At 33.7% G+C, this 17,718-nt stretch overlaps 12 non-coding genes across 12 annotated transcripts; 7 read left to right on the top strand and 5 right to left on the bottom strand.

Moving 5' to 3' along the window:
* Nucleotides 1-553: 553 nt before the first annotated feature.
* Nucleotides 554-625, top strand: TRNAQ-CUG (transfer RNA glutamine (anticodon CUG)). Its single transcript has one exon. It is a non-coding gene; the product is annotated as a tRNA-Gln (tRNA).
* Nucleotides 626-1,450: 825 nt separating this feature from the next.
* Nucleotides 1,451-1,522, bottom strand: TRNAQ-UUG (transfer RNA glutamine (anticodon UUG)). Its single transcript has one exon. It is a non-coding gene; the product is annotated as a tRNA-Gln (tRNA).
* Nucleotides 1,523-3,069: 1,547 nt separating this feature from the next.
* TRNAQ-CUG (transfer RNA glutamine (anticodon CUG)) lies at nt 3,070-3,141 on the top strand. The gene has a single exon. It is a non-coding gene; the product is annotated as a tRNA-Gln (tRNA).
* Nucleotides 3,142-3,966: 825 nt separating this feature from the next.
* TRNAQ-UUG (transfer RNA glutamine (anticodon UUG)) lies at nt 3,967-4,038 on the bottom strand. Its single transcript has one exon. It is a non-coding gene; the product is annotated as a tRNA-Gln (tRNA).
* A 1,547-nt stretch (nt 4,039-5,585) lies between these two features.
* Nucleotides 5,586-5,657, top strand: TRNAQ-CUG (transfer RNA glutamine (anticodon CUG)). The gene has a single exon. It is a non-coding gene; the product is annotated as a tRNA-Gln (tRNA).
* An 825-nt stretch (nt 5,658-6,482) lies between these two features.
* Nucleotides 6,483-6,554, bottom strand: TRNAQ-UUG (transfer RNA glutamine (anticodon UUG)). Its single transcript has one exon. It is a non-coding gene; the product is annotated as a tRNA-Gln (tRNA).
* Nucleotides 6,555-8,101: 1,547 nt separating this feature from the next.
* TRNAQ-CUG (transfer RNA glutamine (anticodon CUG)) lies at nt 8,102-8,173 on the top strand. The gene has a single exon. It is a non-coding gene; the product is annotated as a tRNA-Gln (tRNA).
* Nucleotides 8,174-8,998: 825 nt separating this feature from the next.
* Nucleotides 8,999-9,070, bottom strand: TRNAQ-UUG (transfer RNA glutamine (anticodon UUG)). Its single transcript has one exon. It is a non-coding gene; the product is annotated as a tRNA-Gln (tRNA).
* A 1,547-nt stretch (nt 9,071-10,617) lies between these two features.
* Nucleotides 10,618-10,689, top strand: TRNAQ-CUG (transfer RNA glutamine (anticodon CUG)). Its single transcript has one exon. It is a non-coding gene; the product is annotated as a tRNA-Gln (tRNA).
* Nucleotides 10,690-11,514: 825 nt separating this feature from the next.
* TRNAQ-UUG (transfer RNA glutamine (anticodon UUG)) lies at nt 11,515-11,586 on the bottom strand. Its single transcript has one exon. It is a non-coding gene; the product is annotated as a tRNA-Gln (tRNA).
* A 1,547-nt stretch (nt 11,587-13,133) lies between these two features.
* Nucleotides 13,134-13,205, top strand: TRNAQ-CUG (transfer RNA glutamine (anticodon CUG)). The gene has a single exon. It is a non-coding gene; the product is annotated as a tRNA-Gln (tRNA).
* A 2,444-nt stretch (nt 13,206-15,649) lies between these two features.
* On the top strand, nt 15,650-15,721 carry TRNAQ-CUG (transfer RNA glutamine (anticodon CUG)). Its single transcript has one exon. It is a non-coding gene; the product is annotated as a tRNA-Gln (tRNA).
* The last annotated feature ends 1,997 nt before the right edge of the window (nt 15,722-17,718 follow it).

Below are 17,718 nucleotides of genomic sequence, written 5' to 3'. Positions count from 1 at the left end.
CAGGATATGATTTTATAATGGCTAACTACTTTGTGAAGAAATTTGATGTCAAAGTATTGTAAAGTTTGTATTGATGTAACTTGTTCAAGCTGATGGACATTTTGAAAGCATTCAATAATTGACTCTTTCAACCTACTGGTGTTGGATTTGAGCTATCAATGAACAAAGATGAAGAAATGGAAAAGCTCAAGAGTAATAAAAAAAGTCCCTCCAAGGTCTCAAATCGGATCATTGGATGCAAAGTCCAAATTGCCAACCATTGCTCTATGGAGCCACCCATGCAGGAGACAGAGACATTGCTTCAGTAGTCTGGAAATGTAGACTGTTTAATTATGCTACAGGCAAAGATGAACATTGTGATATAACTTTTATATTCTGATAAACATTTGAATATTTAACACTTTTATAGAGAATATAGCGAAAAGAATCAAATCACATTAAAGCTCTATCCACTATGACCATTCAAATGAGATATCTTTGTATCAATATAAGAGAAGGCCATCACTGATGCGCTCTCTTTTGTCTCAATGGAAAAGTCACTCTTGTGTGAGAGGGTTCCATGGTGTAATGGTTAGCACTCTGGACTCTGAATCCAGCGATCCGAGTTCAAATCTCGGTGGGACCTACTACAATTATGAGATTCACTGTTTAACTCATTTTTTAGAATTTGGTCTAGAAAAAACCTAATATCAATGTTTTATACTGATGCGTATGAACGCATAAGTATGTATAGATGCATACATAGCTTTATCCGTCTAGATAGCTGTTAGACAATATGAACATATCAATTATTCATAAACATAAATATTGAAGCTGAACCTAGAAACTGTTCTTTCACATCCACATTGTAAACATGAGTTTATTTTCCTTTCTCATCTATATGGCCAGTAATGAGATAGTTCATTTTTGCTGATTTCTTAGCTGACAACATGCTGGACTTACACAGTGCATTTCATTGTGAATTTCTTTGAAAGTGAATTTCAGATTCACACCTTTGACATGTCTTTCAAAAGATTCAACTTTATTGGTTGTGGAATTACTGTTGAAAATCAGTGTGTAAAATCTTTGTACGTCTGAATTTCAAGATTATTATTCAAACTGCACATCTTCGGTCACCGTAATACAAAGTTTGGCTCCTCAAGTTTTGTTTTAATGAATGCTTTGCAATTAAAAAGTTCCTTGTTCCCCTTATCAAAAACAGTAAGATTTTAAAAAGTAATGTCGTGCATCAGGCCCCTGTGATGAGTTTGAGAAACCAGAGTGAGTTTGTAAAATCTCTCATTATTTTGAGCCATTTAGTTTCCAGGTATTGTAAAAATTCTATTATTTGCTCACATCTAGTAAACTTTTAGAGTATAATCAATAAATTAATTTTTCACCCTACCGGTATTAGATATGTGATATTAATGAATACACTTGAAAGAAAATGATTTGGTCAAGAGTCATAAAATGGTCCCACCGAGATTTGAACTCGGATCATTGGATTCAAAGTCCAAAGTGCTAACCATTACACCATGGAACCTCCCATGTGAAAGGAGTGCAAACTGCTGCAGCAATGTGGAAATGTCAAAGTTTTTAATATTCTACTGTCAAAGAGAAACTGAATTGGATTGCTTTCCTATTCTGGTAAACTTTTGCATATTGAACTATGTTGGGGAAGGATGTTGCCCAAAAGACTCAAATAACGTTATAACTCTGTTGAACAGTGGTTTTTATGTGAGATAATATTTTTCAATAAAAGATAAGTTGCCCCCTGAGGCAAATCTCTTCTGTCAAAATGGAAAGCTCACCCTGGTAGGGGAGGGTGGATGGTGTCATGGTTAGCACTCTGGACTCTGAAAACAGGGATCTGAGTACAAATTTCAGTGGGACTTATCTGAACTTTACAATTTTCTTTTCCATTCAGTTCTTAGAAGTTTTATTTGGAACAACATCACATTTACTTATAAACATGTAAAAATCAACCTGTACATATGTATCTCTGTATATATAGCTATATGTCTCTGTATATTTATAGGAAAATATAAACATATAGATTATAAAAATAAATATAATTAGTGGAGGTGAAAATCATGAACAGTTGTTGCCTCTCAGCATTTGAAACATGAGTTTCTACTTCTTTCTCTTTTATATGTCCTGAAATTGAGATAGTCACTTTTTACTCAGTATTGATCCAACAATACAGTTGATGTATACAAAGCATATCATATGATTTGTGAATAAAGTTCAAAAATGAGAATTTGATCAGTACCTGTGATGCCTCCGACCAAAAGCTTATATTTTACGATTGGAGAGCAACTGTTGTAAATCAGCATGAAAAACATTTTCTTTTCACGATTTCCATACTAATATAAAACAACATTTTTACTAGCTGAATGATATCATCATTTGGGTTCCTCTATGTTTGATTGAAGAAAACTTCTCATTCAAAATGTGCTATTTTCGCCTTATCAATAGCAGGAAAGCTTAAAAAAGTGATGCTGTGAATCACCCGTCTGAAATGCGTTTGAGAAAATCAGGATATGATTTTATAATGGCTAACTACTTTGTGAAGAAATTTGATGTCAAAGTATTGTAAAGTTTGTATTGATGTAACTTGTTCAAGCTGATGGACATTTTGAAAGCATTCAATAATTGACTCTTTCAACCTACTGGTGTTGGATTTGAGCTATCAATGAACAAAGATGAAGAAATGGAAAAGCTCAAGAGTAATAAAAAAAGTCCCTCCAAGGTCTCAAATCGGATCATTGGATGCAAAGTCCAAATTGCCAACCATTGCTCTATGGAGCCACCCATGCAGGAGACAGAGACATTGCTTCAGTAGTCTGGAAATGTAGACTGTTTAATTATGCTACAGGCAAAGATGAACATTGTGATATAACTTTTATATTCTGATAAACATTTGAATATTTAACACTTTTATAGAGAATATAGCGAAAAGAATCAAATCACATTAAAGCTCTATCCACTATGACCATTCAAATGAGATATCTTTGTATCAATATAAGAGAAGGCCATCACTGATGCGCTCTCTTTTGTCTCAATGGAAAAGTCACTCTTGTGTGAGAGGGTTCCATGGTGTAATGGTTAGCACTCTGGACTCTGAATCCAGCGATCCGAGTTCAAATCTCGGTGGGACCTACTACAATTATGAGATTCACTGTTTAACTCATTTTTTAGAATTTGGTCTAGAAAAAACCTAATATCAATGTTTTATACTGATGCGTATGAACGCATAAGTATGTATAGATGCATACATAGCTTTATCCGTCTAGATAGCTGTTAGACAATATGAACATATCAATTATTCATAAACATAAATATTGAAGCTGAACCTAGAAACTGTTCTTTCACATCCACATTGTAAACATGAGTTTATTTTCCTTTCTCATCTATATGGCCAGTAATGAGATAGTTCATTTTTGCTGATTTCTTAGCTGACAACATGCTGGACTTACACAGTGCATTTCATTGTGAATTTCTTTGAAAGTGAATTTCAGATTCACACCTTTGACATGTCTTTCAAAAGATTCAACTTTATTGGTTGTGGAATTACTGTTGAAAATCAGTGTGTAAAATCTTTGTACGTCTGAATTTCAAGATTATTATTCAAACTGCACATCTTCGGTCACCGTAATACAAAGTTTGGCTCCTCAAGTTTTGTTTTAATGAATGCTTTGCAATTAAAAAGTTCCTTGTTCCCCTTATCAAAAACAGTAAGATTTTAAAAAGTAATGTCGTGCATCAGGCCCCTGTGATGAGTTTGAGAAACCAGAGTGAGTTTGTAAAATCTCTCATTATTTTGAGCCATTTAGTTTCCAGGTATTGTAAAAATTCTATTATTTGCTCACATCTAGTAAACTTTTAGAGTATAATCAATAAATTAATGTTTCACCCTACCGGTATTAGATATGTGATATTAATGAATACACTTGAACGAAAATGATTTGGTCAAGAGTCATAAAATGGTCCCACCGAGATTTGAACTCGGATCATTGGATTCAAAGTCCAAAGTGCTAACCATTACACCATGGAACCTCCCATGTGAAAGGAGTGCAAACTGCTGCAGCAATGTGGAAATGTCAAAGTTTTTAATATTCTACTGTCAAAGAGAAACTGAATTGGATTGCTTTCCTATTCTGGTAAACTTTTGCATATTGAACTATGTTGGGGAAGGATGTTGCCCAAAAGACTCAAATAACGTTATAACTCTGTTGAACAGTGGTTTTTATGTGAGATAATATTTTTCAATAAAAGATAAGTTGCCCCCTGAGGCAAATCTCTTCTGTCAAAATGGAAAGCTCACCCTGGTAGGGGAGGGTGGATGGTGTCATGGTTAGCACTCTGGACTCTGAAAACAGGGATCTGAGTACAAATTTCAGTGGGACTTATCTGAACTTTACAATTTTCTTTTCCATTCAGTTCTTAGAAGTTTTATTTGGAACAACATCACATTTACTTATAAACATGTAAAAATCAACCTGTACAAATGTATCTCTGTATATATAGCTATATGTCTCTGTATATTTATAGGAAAATATAAACATATAGATTATAAAAATAAATATAATTAGTGGAGGTGAAAATCATGAACAGTTGTTGCCTCTCAGCATTTGAAACATGAGTTTCTACTTCTTTCTCTTTTATATGTCCTGAAATTGAGATAGTCACTTTTTACTCAGTATTGATCCAACAATACAGTTGATGTATACAAAGCATATCATATGATTTGTGAATAAAGTTCAAAAATGAGAATTTGATCAGTACCTGTGATGCCTCCGACCAAAAGCTTATATTTTACGATTGGAGAGCAACTGTTGTAAATCAGCATGAAAAACATTTTCTTTTCACGATTTCCATACTAATATAAAACAACATTTTTACTAGCTGAATGAGATCATCATTTGGGTTCCTCTATGTTTGATTGAAGAAAACTTCTCATTCAAAATGTGCTATTTTCGCCTTATCAATAGCAGGAAAGCTTAAAAAAGTGATGCTGTGAATCACCCGTCTGAAATGCGTTTGAGAAAATCAGGATATGATTTTATAATGGCTAACTACTTTGTGAAGAAATTTGATGTCAAAGTATTGTAAAGTTTGTATTGATGTAACTTGTTCAAGCTGATGGACATTTTGAAAGCATTCAATAATTGACTCTTTCAACCTACTGGTGTTGGATTTGAGCTATCAATGAACAAAGATGAAGAAATGGAAAAGCTCAAGAGTAATAAAAAAAGTCCCTCCAAGGTCTCAAATCGGATCATTGGATGCAAAGTCCAAATTGCCAACCATTGCTCTATGGAGCCACCCATGCAGGAGACAGAGACATTGCTTCAGTAGTCTGGAAATGTAGACTGTTTAATTATGCTACAGGCAAAGATGAACATTGTGATATAACTTTTATATTCTGATAAACATTTGAATATTTAACACTTTTATAGAGAATATAGCGAAAAGAATCAAATCACATTAAAGCTCTATCCACTATGACCATTCAAATGAGATATCTTTGTATCAATATAAGAGAAGGCCATCACTGATGCGCTCTCTTTTGTCTCAATGGAAAAGTCACTCTTGTGTGAGAGGGTTCCATGGTGTAATGGTTAGCACTCTGGACTCTGAATCCAGCGATCCGAGTTCAAATCTCGGTGGGACCTACTACAATTATGAGATTCACTGTTTAACTCATTTTTTAGAATTTGGTCTAGAAAAAACCTAATATCAATGTTTTATACTGATGCGTATGAACGCATAAGTATGTATAGATGCATACATAGCTTTATCCGTCTAGATAGCTGTTAGACAATATGAACATATCAATTATTCATAAACATAAATATTGAAGCTGAACCTAGAAACTGTTCTTTCACATCCACATTGTAAACATGAGTTTATTTTCCTTTCTCATCTATATGGCCAGTAATGAGATAGTTCATTTTTGCTGATTTCTTAGCTGACAACATGCTGGACTTACACAGTGCATTTCATTGTGAATTTCTTTGAAAGTGAATTTCAGATTCACACCTTTGACATGTCTTTCAAAAGATTCAACTTTATTGGTTGTGGAATTACTGTTGAAAATCAGTGTGTAAAATCTTTGTACGTCTGAATTTCAAGATTATTATTCAAACTGCACATCTTCGGTCACCGTAATACAAAGTTTGGCTCCTCAAGTTTTGTTTTAATGAATGCTTTGCAATTAAAAAGTTCCTTGTTCCCCTTATCAAAAACAGTAAGATTTTAAAAAGTAATGTCGTGCATCAGGCCCCTGTGATGAGTTTGAGAAACCAGAGTGAGTTTGTAAAATCTCTCATTATTTTGAGCCATTTAGTTTCCAGGTATTGTAAAAAATCTATTATTTGCTCACATCTAGTAAACTTTTAGAGTATAATCAATAAATTAATTTTTCACCCTACCGGTATTAGATATGTGATATTAATGAATACACTTGAACGAAAATGATTTGGTCAAGAGTCATAAAATGGTCCCACCGAGATTTGAACTCGGGTCATTGGATTCAAAGTCCAAAGTGCTAACCATTACACCATGGAACCTCCCATGTGAAAGGAGTGCAAACTGCTGCAGCAATGTGGAAATGTCAAAGTTTTTAATATTCTACTGTCAAAGAGAAACTGAATTGGATTGCTTTCCTATTCTGGTAAACTTTTGCATATTGAACTATGTTGGGGAAGGATGTTGCCCAAAAGACTCAAATAACGTTATAACTCTGTTGAACAGTGGTTTTTATGTGAGATAATATTTTTCAATAAAAGATAAGTTGCCCCCTGAGGCAAATCTCTTCTGTCAAAATGGAAAGCTCACCCTGGTAGGGGAGGGTGGATGGTGTCATGGTTAGCACTCTGGACTCTGAAAACAGGGATCTGAGTACAAATTTCAGTGGGACTTATCTGAACTTTACAATTTTCTTTTCCATTCAGTTCTTAGAAGTTTTATTTGGAACAACATCACATTTACTTATAAACATGTAAAAATCAACCTGTACATATGTATCTCTGTATATATAGCTATATGTCTCTGTATATTTATAGGAAAATATAAACATATAGATTATAAAAATAAATATAATTAGTGGAGGTGAAAATCATGAACAGTTGTTGCCTCTCAGCATTTGAAACATGAGTTTCTACTTCTTTCTCTTTTATATGTCCTGAAATTGAGATAGTCACTTTTTACTCAGTATTGATCCAACAATACAGTTGATGTATACAAAGCATATCATATGATTTGTGAATAAAGTTCAAAAATGAGAATTTGATCAGTACCTGTGATGCCTCCGACCAAAAGCTTATATTTTACGATTGGAGAGCAACTGTTGTAAATCAGCATGAAAAACATTTTCTTTTCACGATTTCCATACTAATATAAAACAACATTTTTACTAGCTGAATGAGATCATCATTTGGGTTCCTCTATGTTTGATTGAAGAAAACTTCTCATTCAAAATGTGCTATTTTCGCCTTATCAATAGCAGGAAAGCTTAAAAAAGTGATGCTGTGAATCACCCGTCTGAAATGCGTTTGAGAAAATCAGGATATGATTTTATAATGGCTAACTACTTTGTGAAGAAATTTGATGTCAAAGTATTGTAAAGTTTGTATTGATGTAACTTGTTCAAGCTGATGGACATTTTGAAAGCATTCAATAATTGACTCTTTCAACCTACTGGTGTTGGATTTGAGCTATCAATGAACAAAGATGAAGAAATGGAAAAGCTCAAGAGTAATAAAAAAAGTCCCTCCAAGGTCTCAAATCGGATCATTGGATGCAAAGTCCAAATTGCCAACCATTGCTCTATGGAGCCACCCATGCAGGAGACAGAGACATTGCTTCAGTAGTCTGGAAATGTAGACTGTTTAATTATGCTACAGGCAAAGATGAACATTGTGATATAACTTTTATATTCTGATAAACATTTGAATATTTAACACTTTTATAGAGAATATAGCGAAAAGAATCAAATCACATTAAAGCTCTATCCACTATGACCATTCAAATGAGATATCTTTGTATCAATATAAGAGAAGGCCATCACTGATGCGCTCTCTTTTGTCTCAATGGAAAAGTCACTCTTGTGTGAGAGGGTTCCATGGTGTAATGGTTAGCACTCTGGACTCTGAATCCAGCGATCCGAGTTCAAATCTCGGTGGGACCTACTACAATTATGAGATTCACTGTTTAACTCATTTTTTAGAATTTGGTCTAGAAAAAACCTAATATCAATGTTTTATACTGATGCGTATGAACGCATAAGTATGTATAGATGCATACATAGCTTTATCCGTCTAGATAGCTGTTAGACAATATGAACATATCAATTATTCATAAACATAAATATTGAAGCTGAACCTAGAAACTGTTCTTTCACATCCACATTGTAAACATGAGTTTATTTTCCTTTCTCATCTATATGGCCAGTAATGAGATAGTTCATTTTTGCTGATTTCTTAGCTGACAACATGCTGGACTTACACAGTGCATTTCATTGTGAATTTCTTTGAAAGTGAATTTCAGATTCACACCTTTGACATGTCTTTCAAAAGATTCAACTTTATTGGTTGTGGAATTACTGTTGAAAATCAGTGTGTAAAATCTTTGTACGTCTGAATTTCAAGATTATTATTCAAACTGCACATCTTCGGTCACCGTAATACAAAGTTTGGCTCCTCAAGTTTTGTTTTAATGAATGCTTTGCAATTAAAAAGTTCCTTGTTCCCCTTATCAAAAACAGTAAGATTTTAAAAAGTAATGTCGTGCATCAGGCCCCTGTGATGAGTTTGAGAAACCAGAGTGAGTTTGTAAAATCTCTCATTATTTTGAGCCATTTAGTTTCCAGGTATTGTAAAAATTCTATTATTTGCTCACATCTAGTAAACTTTTAGAGTATAATCAATAAATTAATTTTTCACCCTACCGGTATTAGATATGTGATATTAATGAATACACTTGAAAGAAAATGATTTGGTCAAGAGTCATAAAATGGTCCCACCGAGATTTGAACTCGGATCATTGGATTCAAAGTCCAAAGTGCTAACCATTACACCATGGAACCTCCCATGTGAAAGGAGTGCAAACTGCTGCAGCAATGTGGAAATGTCAAAGTTTTTAATATTCTACTGTCAAAGAGAAACTGAATTGGATTGCTTTCCTATTCTGGTAAACTTTTGCATATTGAACTATGTTGGGGAAGGATGTTGCCCAAAAGACTCAAATAACGTTATAACTCTGTTGAACAGTGGTTTTTATGTGAGATAATATTTTTCAATAAAAGATAAGTTGCCCCCTGAGGCAAATCTCTTCTGTCAAAATGGAAAGCTCACCCTGGTAGGGGAGGGTGGATGGTGTCATGGTTAGCACTCTGGACTCTGAAAACAGGGATCTGAGTACAAATTTCAGTGGGACTTATCTGAACTTTACAATTTTCTTTTCCATTCAGTTCTTAGAAGTTTTATTTGGAACAACATCACATTTACTTATAAACATGTAAAAATCAACCTGTACATATGTATCTCTGTATATATAGCTATATGTCTCTGTATATTTATAGGAAAATATAAACATATAGATTATAAAAATAAATATAATTAGTGGAGGTGAAAATCATGAACAGTTGTTGCCTCTCAGCATTTGAAACATGAGTTTCTACTTCTTTCTCTTTTATATGTCCTGAAATTGAGATAGTCACTTTTTACTCAGTATTGATCCAACAATACAGTTGATGTATACAAAGCATATCATATGATTTGTGAATAAAGTTCAAAAATGAGAATTTGATCAGTACCTGTGATGCCTCCGACCAAAAGCTTATATTTTACGATTGGAGAGCAACTGTTGTAAATCAGCATGAAAAACATTTTCTTTTCACGATTTCCATACTAATATAAAACAACATTTTTACTAGCTGAATGAGATCATCATTTGGGTTCCTCTATGTTTGATTGAAGAAAACTTCTCATTCAAAATGTGCTATTTTCGCCTTATCAATAGCAGGAAAGCTTAAAAAAGTGATGCTGTGAATCACCCGTCTGAAATGCGTTTGAGAAAATCAGGATATGATTTTATAATGGCTAACTACTTTGTGAAGAAATTTGATGTCAAAGTATTGTAAAGTTTGTATTGATGTAACTTGTTCAAGCTGATGGACATTTTGAAAGCATTCAATAATTGACTCTTTCAACCTACTGGTGTTGGATTTGAGCTATCAATGAACAAAGATGAAGAAATGGAAAAGCTCAAGAGTAATAAAAAAATTCCCTCCAAGGTCTCAAATCGGATCATTGGATGCAAAGTCCAAATTGCCAACCATTGCTCTATGGAGCCACCCATGCAGGAGACAGAGACATTGCTTCAGTAGTCTGGAAATGTAGACTGTTTAATTATGCTACAGGCAAAGATGAACATTGTGATATAACTTTTATATTCTGATAAACATTTGAATATTTAACACTTTTATAGAGAATATAGCGAAAAGAATCAAATCACATTAAAGCTCTATCCACTAAGACCATTCAAATGAGATATCTTTGTATCAATATAAGAGAAGGCCATCACTGATGCGCTCTCTTTTGTCTCAATGGAAAAGTCACTCTTGTGTGAGAGGGTTCCATGGTGTAATGGTTAGCACTCTGGACTCTGAATCCAGCGATCCGAGTTCAAATCTCGGTGGGACCTACTACAATTATGAGATTCACTGTTTAACTCATTTTTTAGAATTTGGTCTAGAAAAAACCTAATATCAATGTTTTATACTGATGCGTATGAACGCATAAGTATGTATAGATGCATACATAGCTTTATCCGTCTAGATAGCTGTTAGACAATATGAACATATCAATTATTCATAAACATAAATATTGAAGCTGAACCTAGAAACTGTTCTTTCACATCCACATTGTAAACATGAGTTTATTTTCCTTTCTCATCTATATGGCCAGTAATGAGATAGTTCATTTTTGCTGATTTCTTAGCTGACAACATGCTGGACTTACACAGTGCATTTCATTGTGAATTTCTTTGAAAGTGAATTTCAGATTCACACCTTTGACATGTCTTTCAAAAGATTCAACTTTATTGGTTGTGGAATTACTGTTGAAAATCAGTGTGTAAAATCTTTGTACGTCTGAATTTCAAGATTATTATTCAAACTGCACATCTTCGGTCACCGTAATACAAAGTTTGGCTCCTCAAGTTTTGTTTTAATGAATGCTTTGCAATTAAAAAGTTCCTTGTTCCCCTTATCAAAAACAGTAAGATTTTAAAAAGTAATGTCGTGCATCAGGCCCCTGTGATGAGTTTGAGAAACCAGAGTGAGTTTGTAAAATCTCTCATTATTTTGAGCCATTTAGTTTCCAGGTATTGTAAAAATTCTATTATTTGCTCACATCTAGTAAACTTTTAGAGTATAATCAATAAATTAATTTTTCACCCTACCGGTATTAGATATGTGATATTAATGAATACACTTGAAAGAAAATGATTTGGTCAAGAGTCATAAAATGGTCCCACCGAGATTTGAACTCGGATCATTGGATTCAAAGTCCAAAGTGCTAACCATTACACCATGGAACCTCCCATGTGAAAGGAGTGCAAACTGCTGCAGCAATGTGGAAATGTCAAAGTTTTTAATATTCTACTGTCAAAGAGAAACTGAATTGGATTGCTTTCCTATTCTGGTAAACTTTTGCATATTGAACTATGTTGGGGAAGGATGTTGCCCAAAAGACTCAAATAACGTTATAACTCTGTTGAACAGTGGTTTTTATGTGAGATAATATTTTTCAATAAAAGATAAGTTGCCCCCTGAGGCAAATCTCTTCTGTCAAAATGGAAAGCTCACCCTGGTAGGGGAGGGTGGATGGTGTCATGGTTAGCACTCTGGACTCTGAAAACAGGGATCTGAGTACAAATTTCAGTGAGACTTATCTGAACTTTACAATTTTCTTTTCCATTCAGTTCTTAGAAGTTTTATTTGGAACAACATCACATTTACTTATAAACATGTAAAAATCAACCTGTACATATGTATCTCTGTATATATAGCTATATGTCTCTGTATATTTATAGGAAAATATAAACATATAGATTATAAAAATAAATATAATTAGTGGAGGTGAAAATCATGAACAGTTGTTGCCTCTCAGCATTTGAAACATGAGTTTCTACTTCTTTCTCTTTTATATGTCCTGAAATTGAGATAGTCACTTTTTACTCAGTATTGATCCAACAATACAGTTGATGTATACAAAGCATATCATATGATTTGTGAATAAAGTTCAAAAATGAGAATTTGATCAGTACCTGTGATGCCTCCGACCAAAAGCTTATATTTTACGATTGGAGAGCAACTGTTGTAAATCAGCATGAAAAACATTTTCTTTTCACGATTTCCATACTAATATAAAACAACATTTTTACTAGCTGAATGAGATCATCATTTGGGTTCCTCTATGTTTGATTGAAGAAAACTTCTCATTCAAAATGTGCTATTTTCGCCTTATCAATAGCAGGAAAGCTTAAAAAAGTGATGCTGTGAATCACCCGTCTGAAATGCGTTTGAGAAAATCAGGATATGATTTTATAATGGCTAACTACTTTGTGAAGAAATTTGATGTCAAAGTATTGTAAAGTTTGTATTGATGTAACTTGTTCAAGCTGATGGACATTTTGAAAGCATTCAATAATTGACTCTTTCAACCTACTGGTGTTGGATTTGAGCTATCAATGAACAAAGATGAAGAAATGGAAAAGCTCAAGAGTAATAAAAAAATTCCCTCCAAGGTCTCAAATCGGATCATTGGATGCAAAGTCCAAATTGCCAACCATTGCTCTATGGAGCCACCCATGCAGGAGACAGAGACATTGCTTCAGTAGTCTGGAAATGTAGACTGTTTAATTATGCTACAGGCAAAGATGAACATTGTGATATAACTTTTATATTCTGATAAACATTTGAATATTTAACACTTTTATAGAGAATATAGCGAAAAGAATCAAATCACATTAAAGCTCTATCCACTATGACCATTCAAATGAGATATCTTTGTATCAATATAAGAGAAGGCCATCACTGATGCGCTCTCTTTTGTCTCAATGGAAAAGTCACTCTTGTGTGAGAGGGTTCCATGGTGTAATGGTTAGCACTCTGGACTCTGAATCCAGCGATCCGAGTTCAAATCTCGGTGGGACCTACTACAATTATGAGATTCACTGTTTAACTCATTTTTTAGAATTTGGTCTAGAAAAAACCTAATATCAATGTTTTATACTGATGCGTATGAACGCATAAGTATGTATAGATGCATACATAGCTTTATCCGTCTAGATAGCTGTTAGACAATATGAACATATCAATTATTCATAAACATAAATATTGAAGCTGAACCTAGAAACTGTTCTTTCACATCCACATTGTAAACATGAGTTTATTTTCCTTTCTCATCTATATGGCCAGTAATGAGATAGTTCATTTTTGCTGATTTCTTAGCTGACAACATGCTGGACTTACACAGTGCATTTCATTGTGAATTTCTTTGAAAGTGAATTTCAGATTCACACCTTTGACATGTCTTTCAAAAGATTCAACTTTATTGGTTGTGGGATTACTGTTGAAAATCAGTGTGTAAAATCTTTGTACGTCTGAATTTCAAGATTATTATTCAAACTGCACATCTTCGGTCACCGTAATACAAAGTTTGGCTCCTCAAGTTTTGTTTTAATGAATGCTTTGCAATTAAAAAGTTCCTTGTTCCCCTTATCAAAAACAGTAAGATTTTAAAAAGTAATGTCGTGCATCAGGCCCCTGTGATGAGTTTGAGAAACCAGAGTGAGTTTGTAAAATCTCTCATTATTTTGAGCCATTTAGTTTCCAGGTATTGTAAAAATTCTATTATTTGCTCACATCTAGTAAACTTTTAGAGTATAATCAATAATTTAATTTTTCACCCTACCGGTATTAGATATGTGATATTAATGAATACACTTAAAAGAAAATGATTTGGTCAAGAGTCATAAAATGGTCCCACCGAGATTTGAACTCTGATCATTGGATTCAAAGTCCAAAGTGCTAACCATTACACCATGGAACCTCCCATGTGAAAGGAGTGCAAACTGCTGCAGCAATGTGGAAATGTCAAAGTTTTTAATATTCTACTGTCAAAGAGAAACTGAATTGGATTGCTTTCCTATTCTGGTAAACTTTTGCATATTGAACTATGTTGGGGAAGGATGTTGCCCAAAAGACTCAAATAACGTTATAACTCTGTTGAACAGTGGTTTTTATGTGAGATAATATTTTTCAATAAAAGATAAGTTGCCCCCTGAGGCAAATCTCTTCTGTCAAAATGGAAAGCTCACCCTGGTAGGGGAGGGTGGATGGTGTCATGGTTAGCACTCTGGACTCTGAAAACAGGGATCTGAGTACAAATTTCAGTGGGACTTATCTGAACTTTACAATTTTCTTTTCCATTCAGTTCTTAGAAGTTTTATTTGGAACAACATCACATTTACTTATAAACATGTAAAAATCAACCTGTACATATGTATCTCTGTATATATAGCTATATGTCTCTGTATATTTATAGGAAAATATAAACATATAGATTATAAAAATAAATATAATTAGTGGAGGTGAAAATCATGAACAGTTGTTGCCTCTCAGCATTTGAAACATGAGTTTCTACTTCTTTCTCTTTTATATGTCCTGAAATTGAAAGAGTCACTTTTTACTCAGTATTGATCCAACAATACAGTTGATGTATACAAAGCATATCATATGATTTGTGAATAAAGTTCAAAAATGAGAATTTGATCAGTACCTGTGATGCCTCCGACCAAAAGCTTATATTTTACGATTGGAGAGCAACTGTTGTAAATCAGCATGAAAAACATTTTCTTTTCACGATTTCCATACTAATATAAAACAACATTTTTACTAGCTGAATGAGATCATCATTTGGGTTCCTCTATGTTTGATTGAAGAAAACTTCTCATTCAAAATGTGCTATTTTCGCCTTATCAATAGCAGGAAAGCTTAAAAAAGTGATGCTGTGAATCACCCGTCTGAAATGCGTTTGAGAAAATCAGGATATGATTTTATAATGGCTAACTACTTTGTGAAGAAATTTGATGTCAAAGTATTGTAAAGTTTGTATTGATGTAACTTGTTCAAGCTGATGGACATTTTGAAAGCATTCAATAATTGACTCTTTCAACCTACTGGTGTTGGATTTGAGCTATCAATGAACAAAGATGAAGAAATGGAAAAGCTCAAGAGTAATAAAAAAATTCCCTCCAAGGTCTCAAATCGGATCATTGGATGCAAAGTCCAAATTGCCAACCATTGCTCTATGGAGCCACCCATGCAGGAGACAGAGACATTGCTTCAGTAGTCTGGAAATGTAGACTGTTTAATTATGCTACAGGCAAAGATGAACATTGTGATATAACTTTTATATTCTGATAAACATTTGAATATTTAACACTTTTATAGAGAATATAGCGAAAAGAATCAAATCACATTAAAGCTCTATCCACTATGACCATTCAAATGAGATATCTTTGTATCAATATAAGAGAAGGCCATCACTGATGCGCTCTCTTTTGTCTCAATGGAAAAGTCACTCTTGTGTGAGAGGGTTCCATGGTGTAATGGTTAGCACTCTGGACTCTGAATCCAGCGATCCGAGTTCAAATCTCGGTGGGACCTACTACAATTATGAGATTCACTGTTTAACTCATTTTTTAGAATTTGGTCTAGAAAAAACCTAATATCAATGTTTTATACTGATGCGTATGAACGCATAAGTATGTATAGATGCATACATAGCTTTATCCGTCTAGATAGCTGTTAGACAATATGAACATATCAATTATTCATAAACATAAATATTGAAGCTGAACCTAGAAACTGTTCTTTCACATCCACATTGTAAACATGAGTTTATTTTCCTTTCTCATCTATATGGCCAGTAATGAGATAGTTCATTTTTGCTGATTTCTTAGCTGACAACATGCTGGACTTACACAGTGCATTTCATTGTGAATTTCTTTGAAAGTGAATTTCAGATTCACACCTTTGACATGTCTTTCAAAAGATTCAACTTTATTGGTTGTGGGATTACTGTTGAAAATCAGTGTGTAAAATCTTTGTACGTCTGAATTTCAAGATTATTATTCAAACTGCACATCTTCGGTTACCGTAATACAAAGTTTGGCTCCTCAAGTTTTGTTTTAATGAATGCTTTGCAATTAAAAAGTTCCTTGTTCCCCTTATCAAAAACAGTAAGATTTTAAAAAGTAATGTCGTGCATCAGGCCCCTGTGATGAGTTTGAGAAACCAGAGTGAGTTTGTAAAATCTCTCATTATTTTGAGCCATTTAGTTTCCAGGTATTGTAAAAATTCTATTATTTGCTCACATCTAGTAAACTTTTAGAGTATAATCAATAATTTAATTTTTCACCCTACCGGTATTAGATATGTGATATTAATGAATACACTTAAAAGAAAATGATTTGGTCAAGAGTCATAAAATGGTCCCACCGAGATTTGAACTCTGATCATTGGATTCAAAGTCCAAAGTGCTAACCATTACACCATGGAACCTCCCATGTGAAAGGAGTGCAAACTGCTGCAGCAATGTGGAAATGTCAAAGTTTTTAATATTCTACTGTCAAAGAGAAACTGAATTGGATTGCTTTCCTATTCTGGTAAACTTTTGCATATTGAACTATGTTGGGGAAGGATGTTGCCCAAAAGACTCAAATAACGTTATAACTCTGTTGAACAGTGGTTTTTATGTGAGATAATATTTTTCAATAAAAGATAAGTTGCCCCCTGAGGCAAATCTCTTCTGTCAAAATGGAAAGCTCACCCTGGTAGGGGAGGGTGGATGGTGTCATGGTTAGCACTCTGGACTCTGAAAACAGGGATCTGAGTACAAATTTCAGTGGGACTTATCTGAACTTTACAATTTTCTTTTCCATTCAGTTCTTAGAAGTTTTATTTGGAACAACATCACATTTACTTATAAACATGTAAAAATCAACCTGTACATATGTATCTCTGTATATATAGCTATATGTCTCTGTATATTTATAGGAAAATATAAACATATAGATTATAAAAATAAATATAATTAGTGGAGGTGAAAATCATGAACAGTTGTTGCCTCTCAGCATTTGAAACATGAGTTTCTACTTCTTTCTCTTTTATATGTCCTGAAATTGAGATAGTCACTTTTTACTCAGTATTGATCCAACAATACAGTTGATGTATACAAAGCATATCATATGATTTGTGAATAAAGTTCAAAAATGAGAATTTGATCAGTACCTGTGATGCCTCCGACCAAAAGCTTATATTTTACGATTGGAGAGCAACTGTTGTAAATCAGCATGAAAAACATTTTCTTTTCACGATTTCCATACTAATATAAAACAACATTTTTACTAGCTGAATGAGATCATCATTTGGGTTCCTCTATGTTTGATTGAAGAAAACTTCTCATTCAAAATGTGCTATTTTCGCCTTATCAATAGCAGGAAAGCTTAAAAAAGTGATGCTGTGAATCACCCGTCTGAAATGCGTTTGAGAAAATCAGGATATGATTTTATAATGGCTAACTACTTTGTGAAGAAATTTGATGTCAAAGTATTGTAAAGTTTGTATTGATGTAACTTGTTCAAGCTGATGGACATTTTGAA

This window comes from Triturus cristatus, chromosome 5_2 (assembly GCF_964204655.1).
Source record: "Triturus cristatus chromosome 5_2, aTriCri1.1, whole genome shotgun sequence".
NCBI classification, from domain to species: domain Eukaryota; kingdom Metazoa; phylum Chordata; class Amphibia; order Caudata; family Salamandridae; genus Triturus; species Triturus cristatus.
This window is presented reverse-complemented; position numbering and strand designations above follow the sequence as displayed.